Source organism: Cinclus cinclus, chromosome Z (assembly GCF_963662255.1).
Source record: "Cinclus cinclus chromosome Z, bCinCin1.1, whole genome shotgun sequence".
Lineage (NCBI taxonomy): Eukaryota > Metazoa > Chordata > Aves > Passeriformes > Cinclidae > Cinclus > Cinclus cinclus.
In genome coordinates, this window is record NC_085084.1 from 51,503,304 (window position 1) to 51,516,125 (window position 12,822).

The following is a 12,822-nucleotide window of genomic DNA, read 5'->3' on the forward strand; positions in this document are numbered from 1 at the left end:
TTATTTGCTTTTAAAGCCTTCCTTCTTGAAGGAGCATGGTTTGACATTGGCCAAAAGCCAGGCACCTACAAAAAATTATTCACCCATTCTCCGCTGCTATAGTTGAGCAGAGGAGAAGGAAAGAAAAACCAAATTGCTCATGAGTTAAGAATCAGGAACAAACACTCTAAGGGCAAAAGAGGATCAAATTCAAACAGTATAGAGAAATGTTATTAATAAAGAGGGGTTAATGACAACTAAAATAAACCTTTAGAACACTTTTTTTCCCCAGTCCCTCCCAATTTTTCACCAACAGCATAGAGAGACAAAGTATGAGATTTTTAGTCAGTTGGTTATTTCCACAAATTTTCCTTCCGTTTGCTTAGGGAGAGATTTTTTCCTGCTGTGCTGTGGGGTCCCTCCCATGGGAGACAGTTGTCTGTGAGCTGTTCCAGCATGGTTTTATTTCTCACAAGTAGCAGTCTTGCCTGCTGCAAGATGAGTCCCTCCTATGGGCAAACAGTCTTCCCACAATTATTTTGTGTGGGTCATTAGTTCATGAGGTGTAACTTTTAAGGATGAGATGTTCTAGTTTGGAAGCAAGGGTCCTCTTTCTCTATCTTCTCTCTCTGTTGAAGTTTCCCACTAGGTTACAGCTTTTCAGCATCCACTCGCTCCAGCGCAAGCACCTTTACTCACAGGTTGCGAGTGGATTTCTGCATCCCCCCCACGCACTTCATGAACTACAGGGGAACAGTTTATTGTATTATAGTCCTCACCGCAGTTTGCAGAAGAATCTCACTTGCAGTTTTTGGAGCACCTCCTCTCCCTCCTTCCTCTCACTGACCTTAGTGTAATCATGTTGCTCTCCTCATGTTTCCGCTTTTTCTCTTTCTCTGACTTGTGAGAAAATTGTTGTCTGCAGGTTCATTTGTTCTCAAGTTCCATCAATCAAAGAAGTTCTTACAGCGTTTTCCAGTGTTGAAAGGTTGATCTCACCTGGGCTCCGCATCAGGGAATTGGTCGCCATGCCCATCACTGTTGGCCACATGCTCCCTGCCAACACCGCGTGGGTAGTGCTGGATGCTGTGGTGCCTCTCTTAATGTGGGGTGCCGAAGGAGAGAAGCTGCTGCCACTGCTCCTGCCCTTCTGCTCACAGCACAGCTGGTTAAAAGTGGCTAATCACACAAAGTACATCACAAGCCATGGCGGTGGTCACATGGCCCCAGTGCGTGGTCCTGGCCGTGATGCCCTGGCCGTGTGGGTCCAGCAGCCACGCGGCCCCTCACAGTGATGGGAGAACCCCGGCCACAGCACCTCCCACCCCTCAGAAGAAGGACTGTGCATGGTTTTTTTCCCTTCTTAAATATATCATCACAGAGATGTTACCAACTTCTCTAACTGGGCCAGCAACACGTCCATTGTCAGAGCCTTCAGAGGTTGGCTCTGCTGGACATAGTAGAAGCTTCAAGCAGCTTTCCATCTAAGAAGCTGCTTCTGTGATATCCTCTGCCCCCTAAAAAGCAGCACACAAGGAATGAATAATCTACCTCATGGAGAACCTATCTTGCATGCTTTAACAAGATTTCTCTGTCAGCTAGCATGAATTTGGTACTATGGTGTGTACAGATTCTTACCCATTTTTCCTTAAAGCTTTGACCTTATAAAAACAAGGTCCAGGACTGTACAATTTTTCATTTGCACATTTATATAGTCACAAATAATGCCACATATGCTTACATTTTACCTATGCTTTACGTGTACAGTGTGTGCTTTACATTTCGTTTTCTATTGTATGAGTCATCCTTTTCCTAAAATGAACATCTGGGGTCAGAGAAGGGAGGAGCAATGGGAGCAGAGAAAAAAGTGAGATCACTGCAAAATATTTCAAAGTTTTTTTTTTCTGTTAGAATGTCCACTTTTTCCTGACAGTGTGATTATTGCTAGGAACAGCTGAAGGGTCAATCGTATCTTTCATTATGAATGGAGGAGAAAAGAGCTGGTTTCTCACAGAAAGAACATGACATGAGGTCTCCTGGAGCACATAAGCTGTCATTCAGCTGCAAACCTGTCAGTGATTTCAAAGCGGTTTCCACAGTCAAGACATTTTTTTCTATGCATTTTCTTCACACAATCATATTCCAATTAAAGAGTATAAATAATATAAAAATATAAATAATATTAAATATGAAAATATAACTTATAATACAATATAATAATATAATGATTATTATGATGATGATGATGATGATGATGATAATAATAATAATAATAATAATAATAATAATAATGACAGCTCATACTGCAGTTCTGGCCTTTCCATTTCTGATTCCAGCTGAGATACTAAATGGGCTGAAATTCCCAAGGTTACAATTACTTCCTAAATCCTGTTTAGGTTCAAGTAATAACATCACTAATACTGCATACAGGATATGTGGTACTTTTTTTCTATGATGCAACACTTTTATCTGCCACAAATGCCACCAGGGGAAAAGATTTCTGTGATTTTTCCTGGTCTATCTTTCACTCCATGTTACATTTGTCAATGTACTGCCTGTGCTATAGCTTTGATTCCTTCAGGAATCAGCAAGATCACAGAGTGACTTGTATTATGAATGCCACATTTAACCTTCTCAAAAGGAAATATCAATAACAAAAGATTATAATCTACTGTAAATATGTAAATAAGGTGTGGTTAATTACAATAGTAAGAAGTATTTGCTTATCTAAATGCTCGGCTTTATTAGAAACAGTCATAGAGCAAAAACTAATGTTTGCATTCAATTGCTGACCAGGATAAAACATGCAGTTTCAATTTATCTTTATTATTATTCATATTGCACATAATTATCAGCTGCAAAACAGCATGCTACAGTCTGAGGACTGACAGATCTTTATTCTTCAGTTTTCCAAATATAGAAATATTGAATAAATACTCTCCCATTTTACAATTAAATTCTGATATTCATAGTTAAAAGGTGCATTTGAGGTCATCACAGTTCAGTGGAGAACTGGCTTTTCATATAATTTACAGCAATGTGCAGTATTAAGATAACACAGTCTTCAGAGAGCAGCTGATCTCCCTCTTTGGAAGTGATGCAACACCTTTCACTTCAGGGAGAGCACTGTTTATGGAAAGGTCTTTATATTATGGCTTACATTAAAATTTATTTTGCATACTCGGGTCCAATGTATATTATGTATTTAGACATTTCTATGCTGGTGAACACTGCAGCCACAAAGTGCCACCAGTATCAGCAGATTAGAAGGTATCTAACAGCTCTGCTGTCTGTATTAGTTTTCAGTGCTGCAATCTTTGGCAGTGGTTGTGCAGACAGAGAATTAAAGATTTAATAACTCAGTCTAGCAGAGGTATGAGTTTGAAAGCCATGACACAGCAGTTTTATTTGTTGCAGTGAATAAGATAGAGAGAAAAAGGAGAACTACAAAGACCTTGAATTGTGAGAGTACACATCAGGTTAACTAGCAAAATAGGTAACTAGCAAGGGAAGATTTGAAGAAAATGTACCAAGCAGTAAGGTCAAAAGACAAGGCTGCTGTGCCACACAGTCTGTGACTGCAAAACACCATGAAAGTGCCCACCATTATTACTTATGATATTGTGAGTTATTTTCCTTTCCTAAGCATTTTATACCTTGTAGTGTTTCTCCCTTTCTGCAGTCAAGCTAAAACTAGTATTGGCAATGCACATTGCAGCTCTTACCTCCCACACTAGGCTTCTCCCCCTGCCCAGGCTATTTATCCCTTTTCCCTCAGTGGTAAGACATAGTGCTGTCTATCACAGTTCAGGAAGTGACATAAAATAAACACAGAGCATGAAGTAAGAAGCGTTTGTTAGACAGATAGCAGATGCAGCCTTGCCTTTGGTGGATGCCTCATGTCATGGTCTATGAGGTGTGTCATTAACCCTATTCCCCTGCCTTGTGCCCCTGGAGAAGACACGAGCCACTTAGCCAGTTTGCTCCTCACAATCTCAGCTGAACAAACTTCCTGTGACAGACACCCAGTACAAGGATTTTTGTCAAGAGAAGACCGTTCATAAAGACACCTTAGTTTGACAAGGGTACAGCACTACAGTGTGAAAAGAAACATTCAGTATCCATGAACTGATGTCATGCTGCACTTCCAAGATCAGGGGACCCAAGCAAGAGAAGCTCTGGCTTCTTCATTCATTTTCCTGAATGGGTGAAGGGCAGATCACCATGACTTCTTGATGATAGGCCTCAGTTCTGCATATGGATTGTGATGTCTGGTTCCATAGAAGCAACATGAATTGTTGACTTTAGTCTCAGAGGTGTAGCTCTTATTTAAAACAAGGAATGGAAACTTTGCATAAGTATGCAAGCTAATACCAGAAAAAAGTCTTGCTTGCCTAAGTTTAAAATAGTGTAGTTTTTGACACAAACTTCATGATCTTGGGGAAATACTCATAATAATCTATATAGAGCCTGACTGGCTTGACTTCATATCAGACTTCATCTGGTACTCAGATGTCTAAGATACAGGAAAATGTCACTGACTTTAACAGGAATTTCCCTAATCACCTGTGAGCAGAGTTGGACAGCAGTATATCAGCAAGTCTCTGCAGATATGGGATATGGTTGCAGTAGCATTTAATGGGATTCATACAAACACATACATAAATATGCCAGAGCAATCCTATTGAGGTATGCTTTCAAAGGCATTGGAAATTGATTCTGCACTGCCAGAGGAAGGATTTACATTGACTTTTAAAGGTAGGACAGCATCCTAAAACAGACACAAAAATCAGTTCAGCAGCTTTTCATAACACTGCATCTTCAGGACTACCAGGAAAACCATGAGTTAGGGCATACAGAGATAGAGAATTTGAGACATGGTATAATCACAAGCACCACAAGTAACAAAGCTAAAGATGTCTGGGAAAAGTCAGAAGTGCTAAATCCAGTCCATATAATGAGGGGCAAAGAGCAGTGCAGGACAGGTTACGATCCTGCTCACAGGTTTAACATTTCATTCTTCCAGTAACCCTAATAACTGCCAAGAGTTTACAGCAACCAAGACAAACCATCCAATTTATAAAACTAATGCAGGCTCTGGAACCAGATTGCTTCAGTACAACTTTCAAATTAAACTTTTCTTATTTATTTCAAGTACCATAGTAGTACTACAATGATACTCCAAGTTAGGTACTCCATTTTTCAGGATCAGGACTTATTCAGATTACAGAAGTGGATTAGTAAAAGTCATGTTGTGATTACACCTCTCACTGTCTCTACAAGAAGATATAATAGGCATCACTAATATATTGATTGACTTCTGCCATGGCTTTTTGTAGTGTTTTGGCTTTGGTTTTTGTTGTTTGTTTTTTGGGCTTTTGTTGGTGGGGGGGAGGGTTGGTTGGTTGGTTTCACGATTTCTTTTACAGCTAAATTCAGAAGGCAAGCCTAAGTTAACATCTTCTCACCCACTGCCTGATCCATCCCTTTCACTGGGGCTCACAAAGGTGGCAATCTAGCTGGCACATTACCCAGGGGACTTCTGCACCATCAAAGCCCTGACTCAGCCTGACATGTGAGTGCAGGACCAGCAGGAAACCTTCCCCTATGATATCCTTCTTCCTCATATTGCACAAATGTGTTGCTAGTCTTGCAGTCTGTCTGCTTGTTGCCACTGCTTGTGTGACTGGAACAAAGAGAAAATGTGGCTACTGCAGCACTGGAGTCTTTGAAAAACAGGCCAGGCAAAAGCCTTCCTGAGGCATTTTTGAAGGCAGTGAGCCTGCTTGTGAGCTGCTGTTGATACACATGACTTCCTGAGATTTCTAGCCCTATTTTGCCATAATTTCATGACAGGGGACTTTGTAGGTGGGTTTTGCTGTATTGATCAACTTCTCTCCTTTTAGCAAAGCAGCTTAGCAATTAACAAAAGGTCCAGATCCTGTGGTCAGTGAGACAGACCGCATCACTTCTCTGTGGACATATTATGTGCAGCTGTGAAAGTGTTATGCACAGTGTTGAAACCCTGAGTTATCTGTTTGCCTAAGACACTGCAATCCTTGCTTGGTGCACTCTGCCAGCAGAGAAGCAGACCACAGCTCTGTAGACAGACTTATAAGGAGTGCATCACTCCAAAATGTGCTCATATGGAGAATCACGTTGCAGTGCTGTATGGGTTTCCACAAAAAACTAGGTCATCTTCTCTCCCCTGCAGCCCTCTTACAATGCCCACTTTTTGTTTTAGGTTTTTCCCTTCACAGTCTCTCCCTAGGCAGCTGTCTGCTTGTGACTTTTCCCCTCCTGCCTACCAGTAAAGCCATCATTCAGTTTCTTTGCCACTTCTTCATGGACAACTTAGCAGTTTCCTCTTGTCAGGGGAACATCTTCCCTGAACACATAGTCACCTCCATCACAGCCCTTTTTCCCTAACAGGCATCTAGTAAGGCACTTGTTTTGCATACCAGCTGTTAAGTAATTTCTCCACGTAGTCATTAATGTCAGTAACAGGCATGACTTCTATACAAACACAATATTCACCCTTGATGCAGATTTTTCCCTCTGGTTCATTGTTCAAATATGTACATTTTTTGTTTCCCTCAGAAGTTTCTGGGTTTTTTTTATTATTTTTGGGGGTTTTTTTTGAGATCATGTTACTCACTTGTCCCTGTAAACTGCTTCTAACTTCCTTTTTCATGGAGAAAGAGTACCTGACACAACATGGTCACAATGGATACATTACAAACAGAGTGAAGTCCCACAGCAAATTATGTAAATATTAAGTGTATGTAGTGCTTTTGAATAATTATCTTTTTTTTCATTAAATGTATATTTTTTTATCCAAGCACTTCTACTTTCATTTTGTACCTGTGTGGTTGCTGATGATGTGTCTCTCAATACTTGAATTGTTCATACTGTGACTATATTGCACTGTTCTTTTTTGATCAAAATATATTTTATCTTTCATGCAGTCCCATGGAACTCATCCAGACAAAACTTCCAGACCTCTTATATTCTTTGAACTCTCCACATTCCCCATTGATACCAAGGTTATATGAGAGTATGAGAATCAAAACCGCCCCCTTCAAATTCTGTTCTTGTTTTCATAGGGTGTTGGTATTTTCCTTCTTTAGTATTTATTAACTGATCACTTTGTAATTTTAAGAATGTTCTATGAGATAAATGAAAAACAAATTTTACAGAGTTAACTGACTGTGTTGGTTTGGCACAGCCTGCTTTTTGGTAGCGGGGGAGGGCCACAGGGTTCTGTGAGAAGCTGCTGGAAGCTTGCACCATGTCCAACAGAGCCAATCTCTGATGGCTCCCAAGACAGACCTGCTGCTGGCTCCATTAAAGAGGTTGATAACGTCTCTGTGATGACGTATTTAATAAGAAAATCGAAACAGTGTGGGCAGAGTAGCCATGTGCCACCACCAGGAGCTAAACTGGGTGTGGTGTGTGGCAAAGTGATGCCGCTGCCATCTCTGTGTGGCCCGTGGCTTCTCCTTGCCTGCCTGGCTGCCCCTAGCCAACCATGCTCGGGGCAAAAGGGGAGGAGTGGTGGCAGCAGCTTCCCCTTCCTGGCACCCTGCATGAGGAGAAGTGTTGAAACAGCACCAGCGCCACAACACCCACCGCTGCTCGTGTGGTGGCAGCGGGGCCACCTGGCCAGCAGCAGAAGCATGACAAGCAATTCCCCGATACAGAACTTTGATAAAATCCATTTCTTGTCACTGCAGGATCTTGCAAGGACCTTGGAATTAGTGGAATTTGTTGACAATGGTGCCTATGAGCAGTTTTTCTTCTGCTCAGAGAAGAGGAGGAGTATGTGAGGGAAAACAACATGGTGACACCAAGGTGAGTGGAAAAGAAAGAGGAGAAGGAGGTGCTTCAAGTGTCAGAGCCAAGATTCCTCTGCATGCTGTGGCGAGGACCGTGGTAAAACAAACTGCCCCCTTGTAATACACAAAGTCCACAGGGGATGCAGAGATCCACTCAGAGCCCATAAGAAAAGTGCTCATGCTGGAGCAGGTGGATACCAGAGAGAGCTGTGGGAGACCTGAAGAGAGAGAGAGAGAAGGCCCTTGCTTCCAAACTAGAGCAGCCTATTCTTTGAGCACTGCATCCCGTGGACTAATTACCCATGCCACAACAGTCTGAAAAGGGAGGAATCTCACAGCATATGAGAGAAAAGACTTGTCTCCCTGAGTGAACAGAAAAAGATCTTGAGTGACAAACTGACCAAAACCCCCTTTTCCCTGTCTCCCTGCATTGTCAGTATAAAGGTGGGAGGGGTTGGGGGAGAAAAAGTGTTTTAAAAGCTTCTGTAAAAGAAGTAAATTCTCATTATCCTCCTCTGACTCTGTTAATGATAAATATACTTTTTACCTTTAAATTTGAACCTATTTTGCCCTTTGAGTGTTTTTTTCTCACAATCTTTATCTCAACTCGTGATCCTTTAGTTAATCTTTTTTTCCCTTTCCTCTGCCCAACTATAGCGAAAGAGCATGAGCAACTTTCATGGGTACCTGTATTTAGCCAATATCAAACCACAGCACTGACTCAACAGAAACCTTGCAACACAGTGAAGTGCTATACTTACTTTGGCATTGAGGTAAGAACCCTAACATAAAGGGAATAGAGGCAGAACTGCATCACTTCTCAAAATGTTTTGTAAGAAGCTTTAGAGAATCATAGATTCATGAAATGGCTAGGGTTGGAAGGCACCTTAGGCACCTTAAAGATATCCTAGTTACAGCCTCCCTGCCCTGGAGATGGACATGTTCCACAAGACCAGGTTGCTCAGAGCCCCATCCAGTCTGGTCTTTAACACTTCAGAGATGGGGCATCCACAGCTTCTCTGGGAAACCAACTGCAGTCTAACTACTCTCACAGTAATGAATTTCTTCCTAACATATATGCTAAGTCTATCCTTTTTCAGTCCATTCCCCCTTGTCCTGTCACTATATGCTCTTGTAAATAGTCTCTCTTCATCTTTCTTGTAAGTTCCCTTCAGGTAGGCCACAATTAGGTCACCCCAAAGTCTTCTCTTCCCCAGACCGAAACAATCCCAATTCCTTCATACAAGAGGTGCCCCATCCCTCTGATAAACTTGTTGACCCTTCTCTGGACATGCTCCAACAGGTTCATGCCCTCCTGTGCTGGTGACCCATGAGCTGGACACAGAACTCCAGGTGGGTGTCAGAGACTGAAATGTTATAATTCATGGTTCAAATATTGTCATGAAGATTTTTACCCATTATGGCAAACTGTATAACAAAGATGCACCACCTGAATGGGTCTCCTGGATGAACCACTGAATGGTGAGTTAAACTGCCTAAGGCAATTCAAGATACAAAAAGTGACATTAATGTTTAAAGCATCTCAGGCCTGGGAAGTAGTGGATAAAGCTGAGAGCACTCACAGAAGCACCAAACCCATCAGTTTTGGGGTAGAGGCCATAGCTCCGGGCTTATCTGTTATCAAAGGTCCCCCTGAACAGGGTACCCCAGACCCTGCACGTGATGCAAAATGATGCAACTGATCCAAAGTTGAAAGTGGCCATGGCTCTTCTTGACAGACAACTCTTCACACTTGATCCAACTACTGATGCAGAGGGAAACTCCTGTGCCACTCCTTCTGCCCTGGTACCTTCTGTACAGCTTATAGCCAGGCACAGCTGCACTCCAGTCATGGGATTCATCCCACAGAGTTTCAGTAATGGCAACAAGGTCATAACTTTCTAGCATCACATAGTCTAGCATGTTTGGATTCCAACTCCTGCTTATTGCCCATGCTGTGAGGATTGGTTTAAGGCACCTCAGCTGGGCTGTCAGAAGTGCCTACTTCCTAGAGGTGCACCCCTTAATTCTTTTGAGACATTTCCTTGATGTTTCTCTGTGGGCTCCTCTTACCTCAGGAGTCTCTGGCTCATTTCTGTAAGACTGCAAGTGTGCTCCAGCACAGCTCAGACTCCAAGGGCCCTTGCCAGCACCCTGTCCCTCTAAATTTTGCCTCTTATGCCACAGCTTGCCAGGGACAAGACTGATATTGGCCCCCTCCCCAAGCACATCTAGTTTAAAGCTCTGGCAGTGAGCCCCGCTAATTCCTAAGGAGACTCCACTGAGAAAAGTGAGTCCCATCTGATGTCAGCATATCCAGTGCTGTGTGGGCCTTTCTATTTCTAAAAATCAGCTCAGTTGTTTAGAGTATAGTGCTGATAACACTATGGTCAAGGGTTTGATCCCCATACAGGCCATTTACTTAAGAGCTGGGCTGGATACTTCTGAGTCCCTTTCTTGTCAGAGTATTGTGTGATTTTGTATATTCTGTGCTCTCCAAACAGACTGGTCCTTGTAAAGTGTCACAGCCGATTTCCCATAAGCATGATCATGGCTCGACCTTTGTGTTCCTGGATTCTTCCTAACCTAGGAATCTACACAAATTTCAATGACAATTACTTTCCGGTAATGCCCACAATTATGCTCTTATGTACAGGTGGTATTTTTCTGCCAGTGCAATCAGGCCAAGTACTCATCTTTACCACTGCCCGCAATTCATTCTGTCCAGCCCATGCGCACAGAAAAAAGAGGAAAAAAAAAAAATAAGTGCCCGAGTCTTCAGACTGTCAGACCACTACTCCATAGTAGTAGTACTACTCACCAACTATTCCATATCCCTCTCCCAAGGCAGGATCAGTAGGGTCTATGTCCTATATAAACACCTACAGCTTCTCCAATTGCTCCTTGAATATCTATCTTCATGAAGAGAAACCAATCCTCCACAGTCTACTCCTGTGTTTCCAGCATCTACCCTCTCTTAATGCCTTGAATCTTTGCACACTTCCTTCTGCATACTTGCATCATGTTCTTATCTATCTCACACTGTTTTTTAAGGCTACATCTCTTTCTCCATACATGCCTTTAGTTTTATCCAACTGCTGGTAATTCTCGTTAGTACTCTCTGAAGGAAAGGATTTCTTCTGGTCTTACAGGATTTTTTTCAGTATGATTTTGGGTTTTTCTTTTTAATGAGGTGATGTATTACTGTATTATATTTGGCTCCTGATCCACACTAATCCTTCAGTTCTTGTAGTAAGAACTCTTTTCCTAGTAATTCTGCATTCACCATTGTCAATAATAACTATACAGGTTTAATATATTGTTCTTACTCAATTTTGTTCTTGGGTTTTTTACAATTCAGCCAACCACCTTTGGATTTTAGACTCCTTTCTCAAGGTACCCACAAATCTTCCCAGACTTTGTCAATAACTTTTATGTGGGCACTGCTGAGCAGTTAAACAGAAGGTGACCCAGGAAGGACTTTCTGCTGAGGTCCACTCTACACCTTCTTCTGATTTTATAATGGATCACCTAGGACAGCTCAGAAACAGCTATCCAAAAAATTTTACAGAAATCCACAGACAGAACTTCTATCAAACACAGATTTTCTAGCACTTTTATAATAATGTCCTGTCAAACCATGCTTACGAGTCAACCAACATCCAATAGTAAAGTTTCTTCTACAGCCACAGGGACAACAAATTCCCTGTTGTAGAAGAAAACTAAATTAGGTAGCCACAACCTGTTTTTAACCAACACCTATTCACCTCCTCACTAAATGCTGGAAATTTACAAGCAGGTTTTTAGGGTTCCTACGTTTGTGGCAAGAAGTCACCTCCTTCAAACTGCAGTCTTTCTCAGCTTGCACTGAGTTTAACTGACAGCCTGGAGTATTGCAATACAAGACATTGCCAACCAACTTCTTGGGGGAATTTCTGCCTTGTAAGTTTGGAGCAAAATGTTGATCTCTGTGTGTTACACTAATTCCTCTATCTCTGGAACAGAAGCATGTGAAATTCCTTCCATGTGTAAGGAGCTCTGGATGCTGTAGCTGGTACACACCACAGGGAAAGTGAATCCAGAACTTGAGCACTGCTTTGATTTCCTTCCTGGATAAGTTCTCTATCACTTTAACAATAGCTTGTCTCAGAGGCCTGGCTTTTCTACCTGGCCATCTTTTGCACAGTTTGTAGAAAATGACCTCCAAGGCTCTTGCCTTTGTCAGATTTGGACAAAATGAGCACAGAGCTCTGAAGCTATCAGGGAAATGCAGTGGTATGATGATGCTCCTCTTGTTTCCATGGGAAACCATGCCGATAAATTTCAGATAAGAGCAGACTGAGTGACACAACAAAATATGAGCCAACCCACCAGCTGTTTTTCAATTTTTAGCAGCTACAGACATTAATTCTGAGTGAGTAATATTCTTGAATATGCTTTCACACAACAGCTATTTCCAGCTTGATTATAACTGCTTACAAGGATCCATGAATGTCTCAAAAATGGTCTTTTACACGAAGTGAGAGGAACCATTTTAAAAGAGAAGCAGGAGGGGAGGGCAGGTGCAAGGCTACTATATAGCCGCAATCTCACTCCCTTAAGTTGGAAGTGCAGTCTTAGATAACAAACACTGAAGGTTCCCAAATCATTCTCCCAGATGTACTCACTCTGACCCAGTCTTGTCTATTTGTGGAAATACAGGCCACTCATTTTTAACTATTTCTTATCTTTGTTGATTCATGGGCTTGCAGTTTTCAAATATTTCTTCTAGTTGCAAAAACCAGTTTGATACACAAAGTAATCGCTATCTCATTAATTAATCTAATGCAGTCTCCCTCCTCCCCACGGAGTCACAATTGCTGAAAACTGTGGAAGGAAAAAATTATCGTTATGGTTCAAGGCATTATACTGGCAGCTGCATTCTTCTCCACAAACATGGTATATGAAAAAGCAAACAATATTTACTTCAAATACAGTTTAATGCTGCCAAGTATTACATGTTTTA